This window comes from Ruditapes philippinarum, unplaced genomic scaffold, assembly GCF_026571515.1.
Source record: "Ruditapes philippinarum isolate M1 unplaced genomic scaffold, ASM2657151v2 ctg663_1_1_1_1, whole genome shotgun sequence".
Classification (NCBI taxonomy): domain Eukaryota; kingdom Metazoa; phylum Mollusca; class Bivalvia; order Venerida; family Veneridae; genus Ruditapes; species Ruditapes philippinarum.
This window is the reverse complement of record NW_026864384.1, coordinates 161,802-179,366: the sequence shown is the minus strand read 5'-3', so window position 1 is coordinate 179,366 and position 17,565 is coordinate 161,802. Positions and strand designations below refer to the sequence as shown.

Sequence of the window (17,565 nt, the reverse complement as noted above, 5' to 3'; positions counted from 1 at the left end):
TTCACATGCTGAGCAACATTCCTGTAAAGTTTCATGACCCTATCAGGGCTCTAGCTAGGTTCAAAATTTAGGGAGAAGTCACTTCTCCCTCCAGCTGCTTTAGGGAGAAGTGGGGAGACTTTATGGAGAAGTGAGGAGATTCATTTATCGATGTTTGTTGTATGTTATTGCAATTATGTTGACTCACTGTACATATCTTATTAAATGAATTGGATTTGTGTTACAACAGAATATTCAATTTTAATTTAAAAGTAGTTTGAAACAAGTAATAATAAGAATGAGTATCATGTAATGCAACCATTGCATTAAATGAAGATAAAAAAGCCATAGTTGATTCCTATCATGGATCATATCATGGGTGGATTAACAGTTATTCCCTTCTGATTTACTATTAAAAAGCTTGCGCCGGACATTATATTCATATTCACTAATGTTGTAAAGAAAATGAAAGTAGATAACGAAAGAAACGATCTTTAATTTAACTACATTTGTAATAAATACAGTGTAATACGCCGTCAATTTTATCAAATTTAACTCGTCGACAAAAAAGGTTATCATAACTTTCATTTAAAGTTACCGTTACAGTTATATGTCGAGCGGTCCTCTTAATTCTGACAATCATTCGATAGTGAAAATTTAATTGACGTTTGATCCGTCCATCATTAATAATTGTTACTGGTAGTTGTATGTTAGCGATTTAATGATTGGTTTAATAATGTCGACTCGATTGAAACGTGAATTACGATTGGTTTCTCGCACGTATCGGTAATCTCGCCGTGGGCGGAGTCTAATTGTTCCTCGAGTGTCTGTTAATTAGACTTTTATGACATGTTGGTAAACAAACGGATTAATGACATTTCGCGTTGATTGAGATGCATGACAGTCCCTTTTTCCGGCGGCGAGGGTAAACAAAGCAAACACACACAACATGTTATTCACAGTTATTGCTGGTAATTTTCAATAATGGATCAATAAAATCGGGCGACTTCATCTTCGCTTTCATGTAGGATGTCGGCGAAGTCAGACGGAATTCGGCGACTATTTCGCCCGAATCGCCCAGTAGCTCGAGCCCTGCCTATGTCAAATATTTTTTGAGCTCTGTGTGACCCAAGTTGAAAATTGCAAATTTTTACTAACTCAAGGGCAATTACTCTAAAAATACTAAATAAATCCACATGAGAATACCCAGGTGAACAACTACAAATGCTGATCAACATTCCTGTAAAGTTTTATAACTCTAGGTCAAATACTTTTTGAGTTACCTGCAACACTAGTTGAAAATTGCAAAATTTTACTAAGTCAAGGGCAATTACTCTAAAAATACTAAATAAATCCACCTGAAAATACACAGGTGCACAACTACACATGCTGATCAACATTGCTGTAAGGTTTCATGACTCTTGGTCAAATACATTTTGAGTTACGTGTGACACAAGTTGAAAATTGCAAAATTTTACTAAGTCAAGGGCATTAACTCTAACAAGAGGGCCATGATGGCCCTGATTCGCTCACCAGAAACAACTGTTTTTCAGTGTTGGAAATTATCCATTGTCAATATTTTCTAATATTAAATTTGAGCATAGAATATGTTTAACCCATTACTTCATGAGCATTTTGTGAAAAACGGCTGTTTTCATTGAAAAGTCTCCAATTACAAGTTCAAATTGCTATAAAACTATAACAAGAGCCACCGTCGGGTGGGGGCAACGCTCGACTTTTTACTTTTTCTAAACGCAAACATAGACAGGTTTGAACATATCTTAATGTTTCCTTTTTATAAATTTAGTTGGTCTGTCTTGTCACATTAGTTTTGTTTATCCATTTTGTATATATATATGAATAGAAACACACAATTCTATAAATAGAAACACGCAATTCAATAAATAGAAAGACGCAATTCTCTAAATAGAAAGACGCAATTCTATAAATAGAAACACGCAATTCTATAAATAGAAACACGCAATTCTATAAATAGTAACAAGCAATTCTATAAATAGTAACACGCAATTCTATAAATAGAAACACGCAATTCTATAAATAGTAACACGCAATTCTAAAAATAGAAACACGCAATTCTAAAAATAGAAACACGCAATTCTAAAAATAGAAACACGCAATTCTAAAAATAGAAACACGCAATTCTAAAAATAGTAACACGCAATTTCTATAAATAGTAACACGCAATTCTAAAAATAGTAACACGCAATTCTAAAAATAGAAACACACAATTCTAAAAATAGAAACACGCAATTCTAAAAATAGTAACACGCAATTCTAAAAATAGTAACACGCAATTCTAAAAATAGAAACACGCAATTCTAAAAATAGAAACACGCAATTCTAAAAATAGTAACACGCAATTCTAAAAATAGTAACACGCAATTTCTATAAATAGTAACACGCAATTAAAAAAATAGTAACACGCAATTCAAACAATAGAAACACACAATACGGACGCTGGATCTCCCCCTTTGATACTAATAGCTCAACCGGAACCTTCGGTTCTGGTGAGCTAAAAACAATAAATAAATCCACACAAAAATACCCAGGTGCACAACTACACACGCTGATCAACACTCCTGTAAGGTTTCATGACTCTAGGTCAATTACTTTTTGAGCTACGTTCGACACAAAATGAAAATGAGAACGGACTGCCGGAAGGACGGATAGACAAGGCTACAATTAAATGCCTCCCCCCCCCCTAAAGTGGGGGCACAAAAATGAAAATTTCAATAATTTGACCTCCAAGGCCAAGGTCATTATGAGTAAAGGTCAAGGTCTTTCTGGTTAACTTGAATGTTTATTATGCTCAAGTTTGAAGGCAATCCACTCAAAAATATCAAAGTTATAGCCACTAATAGCAAGAAACAATCAAAATGAAAGACAAGGTCATTTATGAATGACGATCAAAGTCAGTCTGGTGTACTAAAATGTCTTGTCCCAAGGGTTGTTGTGGCCAAGTATGAAGACAATACACCATGAACTTAAAAGTTATGATCAAAGTACAAGTTTGCCAACGACAACCGCATTGGCAATGCGGAAGTGACTGTAACAATACCTCTACTTTATATATTTTTTTAAAAAGTCGAGCTAAAAATTATTTTTATGTTAATAATCCTCTAAATATATTTATTTACAGAGGTGCTATTGATAATATAATGTTTCCTTCCAAAGAATTACAATGTAGTATACACTTAATCTAAGTATCGCTCAACATCTTTAACAAGAGGGATTGCCCAAATAAAGCTCTTGAAAAATACAAAGCAAAATTAATTTTTTTTGTCCTGATATCTTAGTCTCACTCTAATTGAATATACAATTAAATTTAAGTATGATTTCTATCTAGTTGAATTTCACAGTCTGGCTGACCTCATATGCGGCATTGCCTTGTGTAAAAGAGAGTCTTCAGCAAAACTTTTCTTACAGATATATATAGGTTTTATTGTGACTTTTCAGGTTTACAGTTAGAGGAAGACCTCAGATGCTCTACTGCTTGATTTCAGTTACAAGCAGGCATCTAAGGATGGCTTCTTCACATGAAAGAATCCAAAGTTCAAAGTGGTGAGGTGCAAGTGGTTTGAAGTTGGCAACCTTAACCACACTTCCATTGGGCCTCCCCTAGATTTATAATGTACTTAAATTAAATAGGAAATGCCATTCTATATTCTAACAAGAGCCATGGCAAGGCGGGGACACAACTTTTTTACTTTTTCTTAAAGCAAACAAATAAAAGGTTTTAACAAATCTTTTAACTAGAACTATCACTAAATGTGATTAATACCCCCTGCAAGACTGCTTCAGAAATGAGGATGTTACTAGTAACAGAATACCTTGTAAAAGAATTGAAATGGAGTTACGGTTGTGGGAAATAAAAGAAAGTTGTGGTTCTTGTATGTTGCATTTCCTTTCAACCTGGTTGACCATTGATGAAGTTTTATTGAATTACTCTCTTATAAGTCCAGAAAGACAAGGGAAAGGAACAAAGGGCAATAACTCTATAAATACTGAAGATGGAATTATAGTTATTGTACACTGCACTTCCTCTCATTGCGCTTGACCATTGTATGAAGTTGTATTGAATTCCAACTACTGGTTTTCAAGTTATGCACTGGACAAACTAGAAATGTGTCCATAGGACACGGGTGCCCCCACACGCCACTGTTCTGTCAATCTTATGACTCTAGGTCAAATATTTTTTGGACTACATGTGCCACAAGTTGAAAACTAAAAATCTTTTACTAAGTAAAGGGCAAGAACTTTACAAATACTGAATAAATCCACAAGCAAACCCCAAGGTGCATAAGTACACATGCTGACCAACATTCTTGTAAACTTTCAGGCCTACAAGTCAAATACTTTTTGAGCTATGCATGAACAAGTTGAAAATTGCAAATTTATACTACTGTAAGTCAAGGGCAATAACTCTAACAAAACTGAAGAAAATCCACATGCAAAGTCCCAGGTGCATAGCTTCACAGTGATGTTGATCATTATTCCTGTAAAGTTGGTTGATTCTAACTCAAGCACTTAAGGAACAAATAACAACATAATGAAACCGTTTTTACTAAGTCAAGAGAAATATGAAACCGTTTTTACTAAGTCAAGAGAAATACCTCTACAAATACTGGATAAATCTACAAGTGAAACCCCAGGTGCACAACTACATATGCTGAGCAACCTTCCCGTAAGGTTTAATGACTCTATGTCAAATCGTTTTTTAGATACATACGACACAAGTTAACAAGAGGGCCATGATGGCCCTGAAGTCGCTCACCTGTATATAGGCCCCCAGGGCGAGGCCAGTTTAAACCCCAGGGCTTTTATTTGAACAAACTTGGTAGACACCCATTAGAAGATATTTCACGCTAAACATCTAAGGACTAGCTCTTTGAGTTTTTTAAAAAAAGATTTTTTAAGTTTTAACTATACACATATAGTTAAAAGCAATGACACCCCTAGGGCGGGGCCAGTTTTGACCCCAGGGCTTTTATTTGAACAAACTTTGGAGACACTCACTAGAAGATGTTTCATGCTTGATATCTAAACTCTACCTATTCTGTTTTTTTTTAAAGAAGATTTTTAAGTTTTTGCTATACACATATAAGGAAAATCAATGTCCCCCGGGGCCGGGCCAATTTTGACCCTAGGGCTTTATTTGAACAAACTTTGAAGACACTAACTGGATGATGTTTCATGCTAAATATCTTAACTCTAGCTATTTGGGTTTTTTCAAAGAATATTTTATAAGTTTTTGCTTTACACATAAATAAAATCAATGACCCCAGGGCAGGGCCAATTTTGACCCAAGGGCTTTTATTTGAAAAAACTTTGTAGACACTCACTAGAAGAAGTTTCATGCTTAGTATCTAAACTCTAGCTATTTGGTTTTTTTCAAAGAATTTTTAATTTAAAGTTTTTGCTTTACACATATATGGAAAATCAATGACCCTCGGAGCAGGGCAAATTTTGACCCTAGGGCTCTTATTTGAACAAATTTGGTAGACACCCATTAGAACATGGTTCATGCTAAATATCTTAGCTCTAGCTCTTTGGGTTCTTTAAAAGAAGATTTTATAAGTTTTTACTATATGCATATAGGGAAAATCAATGACCCCCTGGGGCGGGGCCAATTTTGATCCCAGGGCTTTTATTTGAACACACTTGATAGACACCTATTAGAAGATGTTTCATGCTAAATATCTTAGCTCTAGCTCTTTGGGTTCTTTAAAAGAAGATTTTATAAGTTTTTACTATATGCATATAGGGAAAATCAATGACCCCCGGGGCGGGGCAAATTTTGACCCCAGGGCTCTTATTTGAACAAATTTGGTAGACACCTATTAGAACATGGTTCATGCTAAATATCTTAGCTCTAGCTCTTTGGGTTCTTTAAAAGAAGATTTTATAAGTTTTTACTATATGCATATAGGGAAAATCAATGACCCCCTGGGGCGGGGCCAATTTTGACCCCAGAGCTTTTATTTGAACAAACTTGATAGACACATATTAGAAGATGTTTCATGCTAAATATCTTAGCTCTAGCTCTTTGGGTTCTTTAAAAGAAGATTTTTTAAGTTTTTACTATATGCATATAGGGAAAATCAATGACCCCCGGGGCGGGGCCAATTTTGACCCCAGGGCTTTTATTTGAACAAACTTGGTAGACACCTATTAGAAGATGTTTCATGCTAAATATCTTAGCTCTAGCTCTTTGGGTTCTTTAAAAGAAGATTTTTTAAGTTTTTACTATATGCATAAAGGGAAAAATCAATGACCCCCGGGGCGGGGCCAATTTTGACCCCAGGACTTTTATTTGAACAAACTTGATAGACACCCATTTGAAGATGTTTTATGCCAAATATCTAAGCTCTACCTGTTTGGGTTCTTTAAAAGAAGTTTTTTTAAGTTTTTACTATATGCATATAGGGAAAATCAATGACCCCCTGGGGCTTTTATTTGAACAAACTTGGTAGACAATGACTGGAAGATGTTTCATGCCAAATATCTAAGCTCTAGCTCTTTTGGATTTTTAGAAGAAGATATTTAAAGTTTTTTCTTTTGGTTGCCATGGCAACCAGAGTTCTGCATGGAATGGAACTCTTTGAACAACTTTGTTAAGGTTTCACACAAGGAACATCCCTGTGAAGTTTCATTAAGATCTGCCTTATGGTTTCAGAGGAGATGTTGTTTTAAAAGTGAGAACGGACGATGTACGACGGACGACAGACGACGGACGAAGAGTGATCCTAATAGCTCACCCTGAGCATATGCTCAGGTGAGCTAAAAACAGGATGCCTTTAGAAACAATATTATAGTATCACTTCCACAGTTTAACGTCATATTTGAAAATAGGACCGGAAATGATAAAGCACATGTGAATGAAACTGTCACAGATTATTTACTTGTTTGATTAATTGTGTGTCCACGCCGTTTTTTTAAACACGTAAATTTGGACAAAATCGGCATTTAAATTCATCGGAATAGTTTGATAATGAATGTGTGAATAAACAGAGGATATACTTAAAAGCACTAGAAGTTTTTGACTTAGATAAATGTAATGAAAATAGGAATCAGTTATTAACTTTTAAACGAGAATAAAAGTGACTCTTAAATCGAAAGAAACTAGCTTATAAAAGCACGTTTTTTTTAAAGACGATTTTTTAAGTTTTACTATACACATACAAGTAAAATCAATGATCCCCGGGGCGGGGCCAATTTTTACCCCAGGCTCCTTATTTGAACAAACTTGGTAGACACCCATTAGAAGATATTTCATGCTAAATATCTTAGCTCTTTGGGTTTTTCAAAAGCAGAAGTTTTTACTATATACATAAAGGGAAAAACAATGACCCCTGACGCAGGGCCAATTTTGACCCCAGGGCTTTTATTTGAACAAACTTGGTAGACACTCACTAGAAGATGTTTCATGAATAATGTCTAAGCTCTAGCTTTTTGGGTTTTTCAAAAGAGAATTTTTAAAGATTTTACTATATACAAATAAGGAAAATCAATGACCCCTCAGGCAGGCCAATTCTAAGCCCTGGTCTTAAAAATTATTTGAACAAATTTGGTAGACACTGACTAGACGATGTTTCATGCCAAAGATTTCAGATCTAGCTTTTTCTGTTTTTTAAAAGAAGATTTTTTATGTTTTTTCTTTTGGTTGCCAAGGCATGGAATTAAATTCATTGAATAATTTTTAAAGTTGACTATCAATAGAACATTCCTGTGAAGTTTGGATGAAATTGGGTTAGCGGTTTATGAGGAGATGTCGTTTCAAGTTAAAGTTTACGGACAGACGGACAGACAGATGGTTAAGGAGAGATATGCCTCTGCTCTGGTCAATTTTCATCAAAGATTTAGAATTGTATTTAGGCTCCAATATTGATAGTAGTGTAAATATGTAGCATGAACTGAGCGAATAATTATTAATCTAGTGCTACAAAATAAAATCACAATATTCTTAAATGCAATTATCTAATTTTTCTTGGGATACTTATCTGATTAATATAAATATTTCTTGGGGTTTCTTAACCTTTTGATTAGATATCAACTTATCAAATATCCACAAATAATAAAATGCCATATTATACAATCTCAAACTAATTCTTAAATCATCTGAATTATATATTTCAAGAAACAAACAATATTCACAATTACTTTTAAGCAAAAACATATATTATATCACATGGCCTAAATTTCATGACTGTACATCAAAGGACAAGAAAGTAGGTCACATGTCAAAATCTAGGTCAGCTGATATTAAATTTAATTTTACATCTCAAACTGTGCACATCGTCCAAATTACATGGCTGTAAATTAAAGGACAAGAAAGTAGGTCAATTACACATAACTTTGGTAACTTTGTCACTAAGGGCAGGGCAAAATTTTGACCCAAGGTTAAATTCAAACAATCTTGATACAGGTCCACCAGATAATGTTTAATGTAAAAGGATCAATCCTGGCAAGTTTAGTTGAATTTTAACAAGAAGATTTTTTAAATTCAATTTATAATCTACATAACAGACAAACATACACACATACAGGTGAATCGCTATATGCCAACGCATCGCAGATGCTGCTGTGGCATAAAAATGATAATACTATGAAATCCCTAATGTATGTACTTGAAAGATAACATATTGCAAAACTTGCAAATACTGAAGATAAAATAGATAATTATTTATTGAAACACCTTATGCAGAATTAAAGAGAACTTAAAATAACGAAAAATATTGGTTACTTTAACCTACTTTAACCTTGCAGTTAAATTATTAAATCACTAAAAAAAACAAGTAAGACAAATTTGCTGCAAGTTCAGTAACATTTAATAAAATACACAAATCTATCTTAAAGTATGGCCTAATGGAAAAATTAGCTTAAGAAAATGTAATGAAATGTTTAACAATATTCTGACAGATGAATGACAACATGCAGAAAAATAACAGACAAAATAGCACCATGTGACAACATAGAAAAGGACAAAGAAAATTAAAACCAACATCTGAGAAGAGGAAAAAGCTCGAAAAGCAGGCAGCATTTCAATATCAATAAAATATCTGGGAGGTTGTAAGTCAAGAAAATACAAACCTTTCACATTGGAACAATTCTTGCTGGGAACAACAAGCCGCTGAGTATTCACCACAGACATGATGGCAACAATTATGTTTAAATTTGTGGCACTTACAAAATTAAAATATTTCTGCACAAGCATTATCCCTTTTTGTAATAGTTAACAATTTGTCAGTGTTTTTTTAGACAATCTGCTAAGTGAACCTGTGTCCATTTTATTCTAATTTATCACTGACAAAATTTGAACTATAGACTTGCTTAAATGTTTGAATGGAATCTATGAAATGAAATTGTCCCCCAGAAGTCTGAAACTCCTATGACATGCAATACAGCCCTCAATACTAATAAAAGCACAGCAGTGTAACCTGGGAAGGTTTAATGAAGAAAGTTTTACCTGATTTTTACAAGTCTTTGTTAACAATATAATGTGAAATAACTGTTAATAGTTACAATTCACTGCCTTTACAAGCTTGTTCTTCAATTAACTGCTACTTTCCATTCACAATTTAGGTTCAAAAATATTTATTCAATAAACTGTGGTGGGATTTGCGCCATAAACTGTTGTACTGGATAAGCTGCCTTGTGTTCCAGGAAATAAACTTGTTTAAAACAGCTTTTTACCATTCACAAAATCAGTTTCCAATAGCATTATCAGGAAATATTGCAAGATTGCATTTCAAACAAATGAAATTAATGTAATGTTCATGTTAAAGGAATTAATACTGCCAGTTCAAAAGATTTATCTGTATTTGGCATGTTTGCAATATAAATGATACTAAACCAATTTAATATACAGTTAAACCTCGTTCGCTCGAACTTGAATTGCTCAAATACCTCCCTTCTCTCGAACTCATATCGCACAGTTCCCGCAAAATTCTATATAATATATATTGTTCGACCTCGGATCGCTCGAACACCGAACGCTCGAACCTGATCTCTGGTCCCTTCGGCAGAAATTTAGTGAAAATCACACCTTTTCGGTCGAACACAAAAGGACAACAAAAGTTGCTGGTCGACATATTCTGAATAAGTAACAGTCAGCGACACATGTTTTTAACACCTCGTGATTGTAATAAAGGCAATTAAGGTTAATAGACAAAAAAATTAAAGGTGTTATAACCGATTTGTTTGTTATGATAATACTGTTTATTTGCCGTCTTTAGTAACGATAAAAAAATTGACTAGCGTGAAATAAGTGAAATGTGCAAAAGTCAATAAATAAATGACTTTTATTTCGACGGCTTTAATTACAACCGTAGTTCATGTAACGTCAATTTGTTTATTATTATAGAATGATACTTGTATGTGTGTTTATTTAATAATTGAATGACTACAAATAGATGCTGCTATATTATGTTGTTTTTTTAATATTTTATTACTTCATTGCTTAAAATAAAATGTATCTCATAATAAAGATATAAATAAATTTTGAATATGGTTCAACAAGTTTGGAAAATAAATGTCCAATCAAACTCAACCAATGACCATATGCATGAATATAGATTAACACAGTGTACCGTTAATACTCATTTGTAAACACTGGAATAATAATTCTAAATATTTACAAGAAATGATGTATTCGACAAACTGATACACTGTCAAACAAGTATGTTGACGTATTTATCATTCGACCGATGTAAGCTGGAAAACCTGTAGGCGATAATAGTTCAACCTCGGTTGGCTCGAACTACCAATCTCTTGAACAAATTTGCACGGGCCCTCCGAGTTCGAGTGAACGAAGTTCGACTGTACAATTCATTTCTGTAAGATACAAGTTAGTATATCATTCTTAAATAAGTCAACTTCAATATCAGTTTCAAAAGTTTTCACTTTAAGAAACTAAACTATGCCATTGACCTTTTAGCCTTCGGGGCTCAAACCCCTAAACTCTGGAGACAATTAGGCTGGACTACAGATAATAAAAATACAACATTAATGACCAAAACTGGTCATTATTTTGTAAATGTTTGGGGAGAATCTTATGCCTGACTGTCTTCCATTATCTCGACTAGATCTCATGCGGATAATTCTATCCCCGTTCATTTCATGGATAAGACAAGTAAAGTGATTTCTTCAGCTAAAATGCAAATGTAATTGCAAGGGTACAGCCATTTCAATTTCCATGATGCTTCAATGGTTAAATGGAGATGTATTAAATATTGATCAACATTAAAAGATTCCTTACTTAAACTAATACAAATTAAGCCTGCAACTAGTTCTCTGTATAAAGCATGCAAGCCTTACTTTTACTATTCTTAAATTCATATAATTACAGGATTGTCACTGAAATCTTGGAAGAGCTTTCACATGTTTTTGTGTCTTTAAATATTAAGAAAAGGGTAACTGGCCAGGTTAAAACATATATTTATCTAAAACTTTTGTCTTAATATACAGATTATCTTTTCATTAAAACAAAGTTTTCAATGGGAAATCAAAAATATTTAAATGTAAGGGTAAATTATATTAGAATGGTTAAATATTGGTAATAATAACCATGATAACCTTGTACATATATCAACTATTGTATCATATACTGATAATAAAAAAACATGCAATTATATGTAAATCTTTTTAAATGAATAGAATAAAATGGTGATTTTAAATTTAATACCCAAATTGTAAGTATAAATATTATCATTTAAATTTGTGACAATTTCTGACAATCATTCCTATAGCAGAATAGGTATACAACACTAATGTAAATACATCAATGATTTATTATGATCAAAACACCTGAAAGTTTTTCTCAGTGAAATAGACTCAAATGACAGAAAATTTATGGAGATATTATGGTCTTACAGTGTTGAAGCTTCTATCCCTTTAAATGACAGGGTCAAACAAGAACAAAGACATTGGATTAATGTTTGGTGGGAAATGGCATAACTTTGAAACACTGTTATACATTACCAGTAATAGAGTATAATGAAGGTCCCAGAACCAGTAAACACATAAACACTTGTATCATTCTTCAGTTCCCAGAGCACACTAGAACCCTGCATGGGTCTCATAAGGTCAGATCATCAAAGCATCTGAAAATACAACAAATATCATACATGAGAGCATTACATTATATCCGTAATTACATATGCAATACATAAATATACTTATTATCTTACAGTAAAGAGTATATCTTAGCAATGTTTATTAGTTACTATTTGCATTTTAATTTTAACAGTATAGAGACATTAAATAGAAACCATACTGAACAGGACAAAACTAAAAATAAATTGCAGCAGACTCGGTTTCATTGAACATGTGTTCAACCACACCTACAAGCACTGGCTAAAGCAGACACACAACCTTTCAACATTAAAAGGTATTTAACTTAAAATCAAACAATATCCTCAAACTTGAATAAAGTAAAATAAGATTTTTTAAACAATGGAATTGAAATTAAAGAGAACAGTTTTAAATACAGCCATGGACTTAAGTGAAGAAAATTTTCAATGAAAGTGCAATTTGCACTGCAGTGATATTTACCTGGTAAGACATTGCTATTGAAAACAATTACCCTTACAAGACTAGTTTAGACAAAGTGAGGGTTCTGTAATCAAGAATTCAAAATTGCTTTCCCAGTATTAGAAACTCTATTACACTAGATTAATTAGAAGTGATAGTAGAAGACATTCTTTGCAGGCTGTCTTTAAACATATATTCTCAGCAGGCTTTTATAAATTTCAATTAGACAAGATCTTCAGAAAATCAGACAAAGAAATCTTTAAAGTTGGTTCTTAGGCCTTAAAATAAAATACTGTTTACTTGCTACTTCTGACTATTGAGCAATCTAAAATCATCAGGGTTAGAAAAAAACAAAACATTTTATTCTTTCTGTTCTGACCTATGCAAACTTTCCAAGCAAGATTACTGAAAGGGACCATGAAAGGAACTAAAGAACAGGTAAAACAGTAAACACTAATATTTGTAAACACTGAGAAAATAAAATGATATATTACAAAACTAATATGTATTTTTTTGACTTTGCTCTAAATTGTGTATGTTTATGGTGTGTGACAAAATTTACCTACCAACCAAACCAAAATAGTATGGTTTGAAATAGTCAACAATTTCTTATTGACTGCCTAAGTGAATTCTAAAATAATTAATCTATTCTTTTATTTAAGAAGTCAATATTGATGATGGTGATAATACTTGAAAGATTCTAATAATTCAGGAATAGTGATATCCTTCAAAAACAATGACAGCAAAAACAAAATGTTCAAAATAAGTTGTATTGAGACTGTTACAAATAAACATCTTTAACCTTTGGGAGCAAGTGATGTTTGCCATATTTATATAATTATATGTGTATATATAATTGTACCAATATTTTCTGAAGAGATGGACAGAAATACAATGTTAGTGAGAATGTCAGGAACAATTCTAACCTCTAAAATAATTGCTTATAACTATTTTTTTTCTCTTTCAGCACACTTCTATTATTGTTTTATCATGTACAATAATAAGTCTTCTGGTGTCCCTCTCTTACAATCAAATCTAAGAGTAATTACAGTAATGTATTTTGCTCAGCATGGTAGTTGCATTTCTCTAATTATGTTTTTTCTCTACCTTGGTTCCCAGTACAAAGCTTCATGTTCAATGATTAGTTACCATAGAAACACAACCAGTGATTAAGAATGACTATGATCATATATGTAAATATTTCAGTAGATCTTTGGTGATGCCTTGAGGTGATAAAAGTTTTAAAAAATAAAATGTTGCTTCCCTAAAACATTACTCAGAACATGAGTAACTTCACAAATGCATTTTTAACCCTCACCAGCTTGAATGGGCTTGTCCTGTTTTTAATCTGAAACATTAGGCAATTATGAGCTTATGATAATATTTGGCAACTATGAGCTTACGATAATATTAGGGAACTTTGAGCTTATGATATAAGGCCACTATGGGCTAGTGATAATATTAGGCAACCAAGAGCTTATGCTACATTAAGCAATTATGGACTTATGATAACATTAGGCAACTATGAGCTTATGATAATATAAGGCAATTATGAGCTTATGATAACATTAGGCAACTATGAGTTTATGATATTAGGCAACTATGGGCTAATGATAATATTAGGCAACTATGGGCTTATGATAACATTAGGCAACTATGAGCTTATGATAACATTAATTTTGGCAACTATGAGCTTATGATAACATTAATTTTGGCATTTATGAACTTATGATAACATTAATTTTGGCAACTATGAGCTCATGATGACATGAAGTAATTATTGGCTTTTTAACATCAGGCAACAATAAATAATTATTGGCAATTTTGCATGAGGAATAGAATATCTGACTACAGCAAAATTCATTTCAATGGTATCCATATAATATCCTTCTCCTATAAATGACTGTGAAGTAGTTATCCATCAGTTTTACATGGTTTTGATGAAGTACCAGGAAATTGCTATAACAGCATGACAAGAGTTATAGGGTGCTAATTGTCATGGTCAAGATGTACCAATCATTATAATGATAATGGATAAATGGCATCATCCATGCTACATTCATCATGACAGAATATATACATAAACCTGCTATAACATTCAATCATTTAGTGATATAATACTTCCTTGTGCAAGTACATGTAGATTGTGTCTGTTGCTATAAGAGAATACAAGAGGTGTAAGTATTAGTATGATGGAGGGTCAGGGTCAGTATTATGGTTATTATTCCAGCCTGACTGGTATATTAGTATTCTGGAAAAAAAATCTTTGGTACAATTTACTAAAGATTTAGACCATACAGATAATTCTCTTAGAATCTCCAAAGGAATACAATATATAACATCAGTTACACAATTTACCACATCTTCCTAAGTGCAGAAGGAAGCATGGATTTACATTAAAATTGGAAATGCTTGTTATCATGTTCTTGCTGATCAAATACAAGCAAAACAGAATGTTGTTACACAGTCATTATACCAGAGCCCCCATGAGGTATTTTAGCTGGATAAAATTTAATGTGCAAGTTTAGAAACTAAATATTGACAAAAATCTTTCTAGCATTTAATAAATCATCTTTATGTTTTAATGACATTTGGAAATTTTTTAAATATGTAAAACCAAAAGCCTTTGTTGAGAAAATTTTCCCAACAATACATAAAGACCTTAAACATCCATATGTAGCAATAAGTTATGGTGGCTGATTTCCACATGTTGTGTTTTCGAAAAATGACAAAATACGACAAAAGAATGGCAACCATATGACACATAAAATCTGTTGTGTACTTGCATTATTACAAGTTCATCTATCATAGTTTAATTTTTTTCGCATTGTTGTATTTTGACTTTTTTGCATTGTTGAGATTTTCGCTTTTTAGCATTGTCGTATTTTTAATGGACAGTCACGTTATAATGAATGTAAACCAGTTGGAAAACATTCACCAATTTTAACCCAGGGGCTTTTATTTGAACAAACTTGGTAGACACTCACTAGAAGATATTTCATGCTTAGTATCTAAACTCTAGCTCTTTGGGGTTTTTATAAGAAGATTTTTAAATTTTACTATACACATATAAGGTAAGTCAATGACACCGGGGCGGGCCAATTTTAACCCCAGGGCCCTTATTTGAACAAACTTGGTGGACACCCATTAGAAGATGTTTCAAGCTTAATATTTAAGCTCTAGCTCTTAGGGTTTTTTAAAAGAAGATTTTTAAGTTTTTACTATACATAAAGGGAAAAACAATGACCCCCTGGGGCGGTGGCCAATTTTGACCCCAGGGCTTTTATTTGAACAAACTTGGTAGACACCCACTAGAAGATGTTTCAAGCTTAATTTCTAAGCTCTAGCTATGTGTGTTTTCTAAAAGAAGATTTTTTAACTTTTTACTATATACAAATAAGGAAAATCAATGACCCCAGGGGCAGGGCCAATTCTGACCCCAGGGCTTTTATTTTGGTACACACTGACTAGACGATGTTTCATGCCAATATTTAAGCTCTAGCTCTTAGGGTTTTTTAAAAGAAGATTTTTTAAAGTTTTTACTATATACATAAAGGGAAAAACAATGACCCCATGGGGCGAGGCCAATTTAGACCCCAGCGCTTTGAATTGAACAAACTTGGTAGACACTGACTAGATGATGTTTCATGCCAATTATATTTAAGCTCTAGCTCTTTCGGTTTTTAAAAGAAGATTTCTTAAGCTTTTCTTTCGGTTGCTATGGCAACCAGAGTTCTGCATCAAATTAAAATCTTTGAACAATTTTAAAGTTGGCTACCAAAGAAACATTCCTGTGAAGTTCGGATGAAATTGGCTTTGCGGTTTAAGAGGAGATGTTGTTTAAAGTACGGACAGACACCGGACAAAAAGCGATCACAAAAGCTCACCATGTCACTGTGTTACAGGTGAGCTAAAAATCAGTCTCTCTTATTACTGCTGGAAGACCAAATATTTCTATAAGCTTGATAATTTGAGAATGAATTTCAATATTTTCTCACTGACTGATTTTCATATCTCTAGATAGTCCATTGATTTAGGAATCTGGAGTAATATGACACCAAGATTTGCTTCTGACATAGGGGCAATAATTATATCAACACTGTAGGAGAATTACAAATAAACTGGCCAGACTACAGACATATATATATATATATATATATATATATATATATCGCTTATTCTCAATAAAACACAGCATCTGGTGTTACACTCAGGGTAGCTCTTATACAAAGGTTTTTCTTGAGGTCAAATTGTATTTAGAAAGGTCAGACTACCTGACTTTGTCTAATAAGGACTCTCTCAGTTTTACATTTTTATCTGGTATTTTTCTTTTACAAGTGCAATTAAATGTAACATTATATGTTATTTTGGTTTTGGAGTGATATATGTGGATATATTACCTGTCAAGATTTTATATCACCCAAGCCGTTAGGTGAGGGTGATATTTAATCTTGGCAGGACAATATATCCACATATATCACTCCAAAACCAAAATAATAATTTTATTATCCTTCCATTGCGGAGTTAAGATGTTTAAATAAATCATTGCTACTTCAAATGAAACGTCGAAATAAGATTCCCTTTAGGGTACGCCTTCACCACCATGATGTCACATAAATACATGAGGTATTTTCTTTCGAATCTAACGAATGTAAACAAGAGAAAAGGAGTAGTCTGTTGAACGCACTTTTTTGGAATTAATATCAAGCTTTCACAAGGTCATATTTGTTTTCAATACTGATGAGAATATGTATCATTACTCTATTTTGGTAAATATTTATCATTTGACAGTTAAAAAGTGCTTGTAAATTGGAATTTAAATCGCCTAAAATCAAACCGTACGCGCATCGCCACAGCGCATGTTGTTTGCAACAAGGGGTACCCAACGGGGAAATTTAGTGTGTATATTACCTGTCTGGCTTGGTAATATCAATTTCTTTCGGGTGATCATTATCCAATCAAAAAGGCGGAAAAAATCTGGAAGGGTAATAAACGTTACTGTCTCTATCGAGAAATTTCAACTTTGAAATTGTG

At 33.0% G+C, this 17,565-nt stretch overlaps 1 long non-coding RNA gene across 1 annotated transcript in view; it reads right to left on the bottom strand.

Moving 5' to 3' along the window:
- Positions 1–12,061: 12,061 nt before the first annotated feature.
- The window catches only part of LOC132725414 (uncharacterized), a 147,390-nt gene continuing 141,886 nt past the window's right edge, over positions 12,062–17,565 (bottom strand). The window contains exon 4 of the long non-coding RNA XR_009625052.1: positions 12,062–12,101. This is a non-coding gene — a long non-coding RNA (uncharacterized LOC132725414). The remainder of the gene's footprint in view (positions 12,102–17,565) is intronic.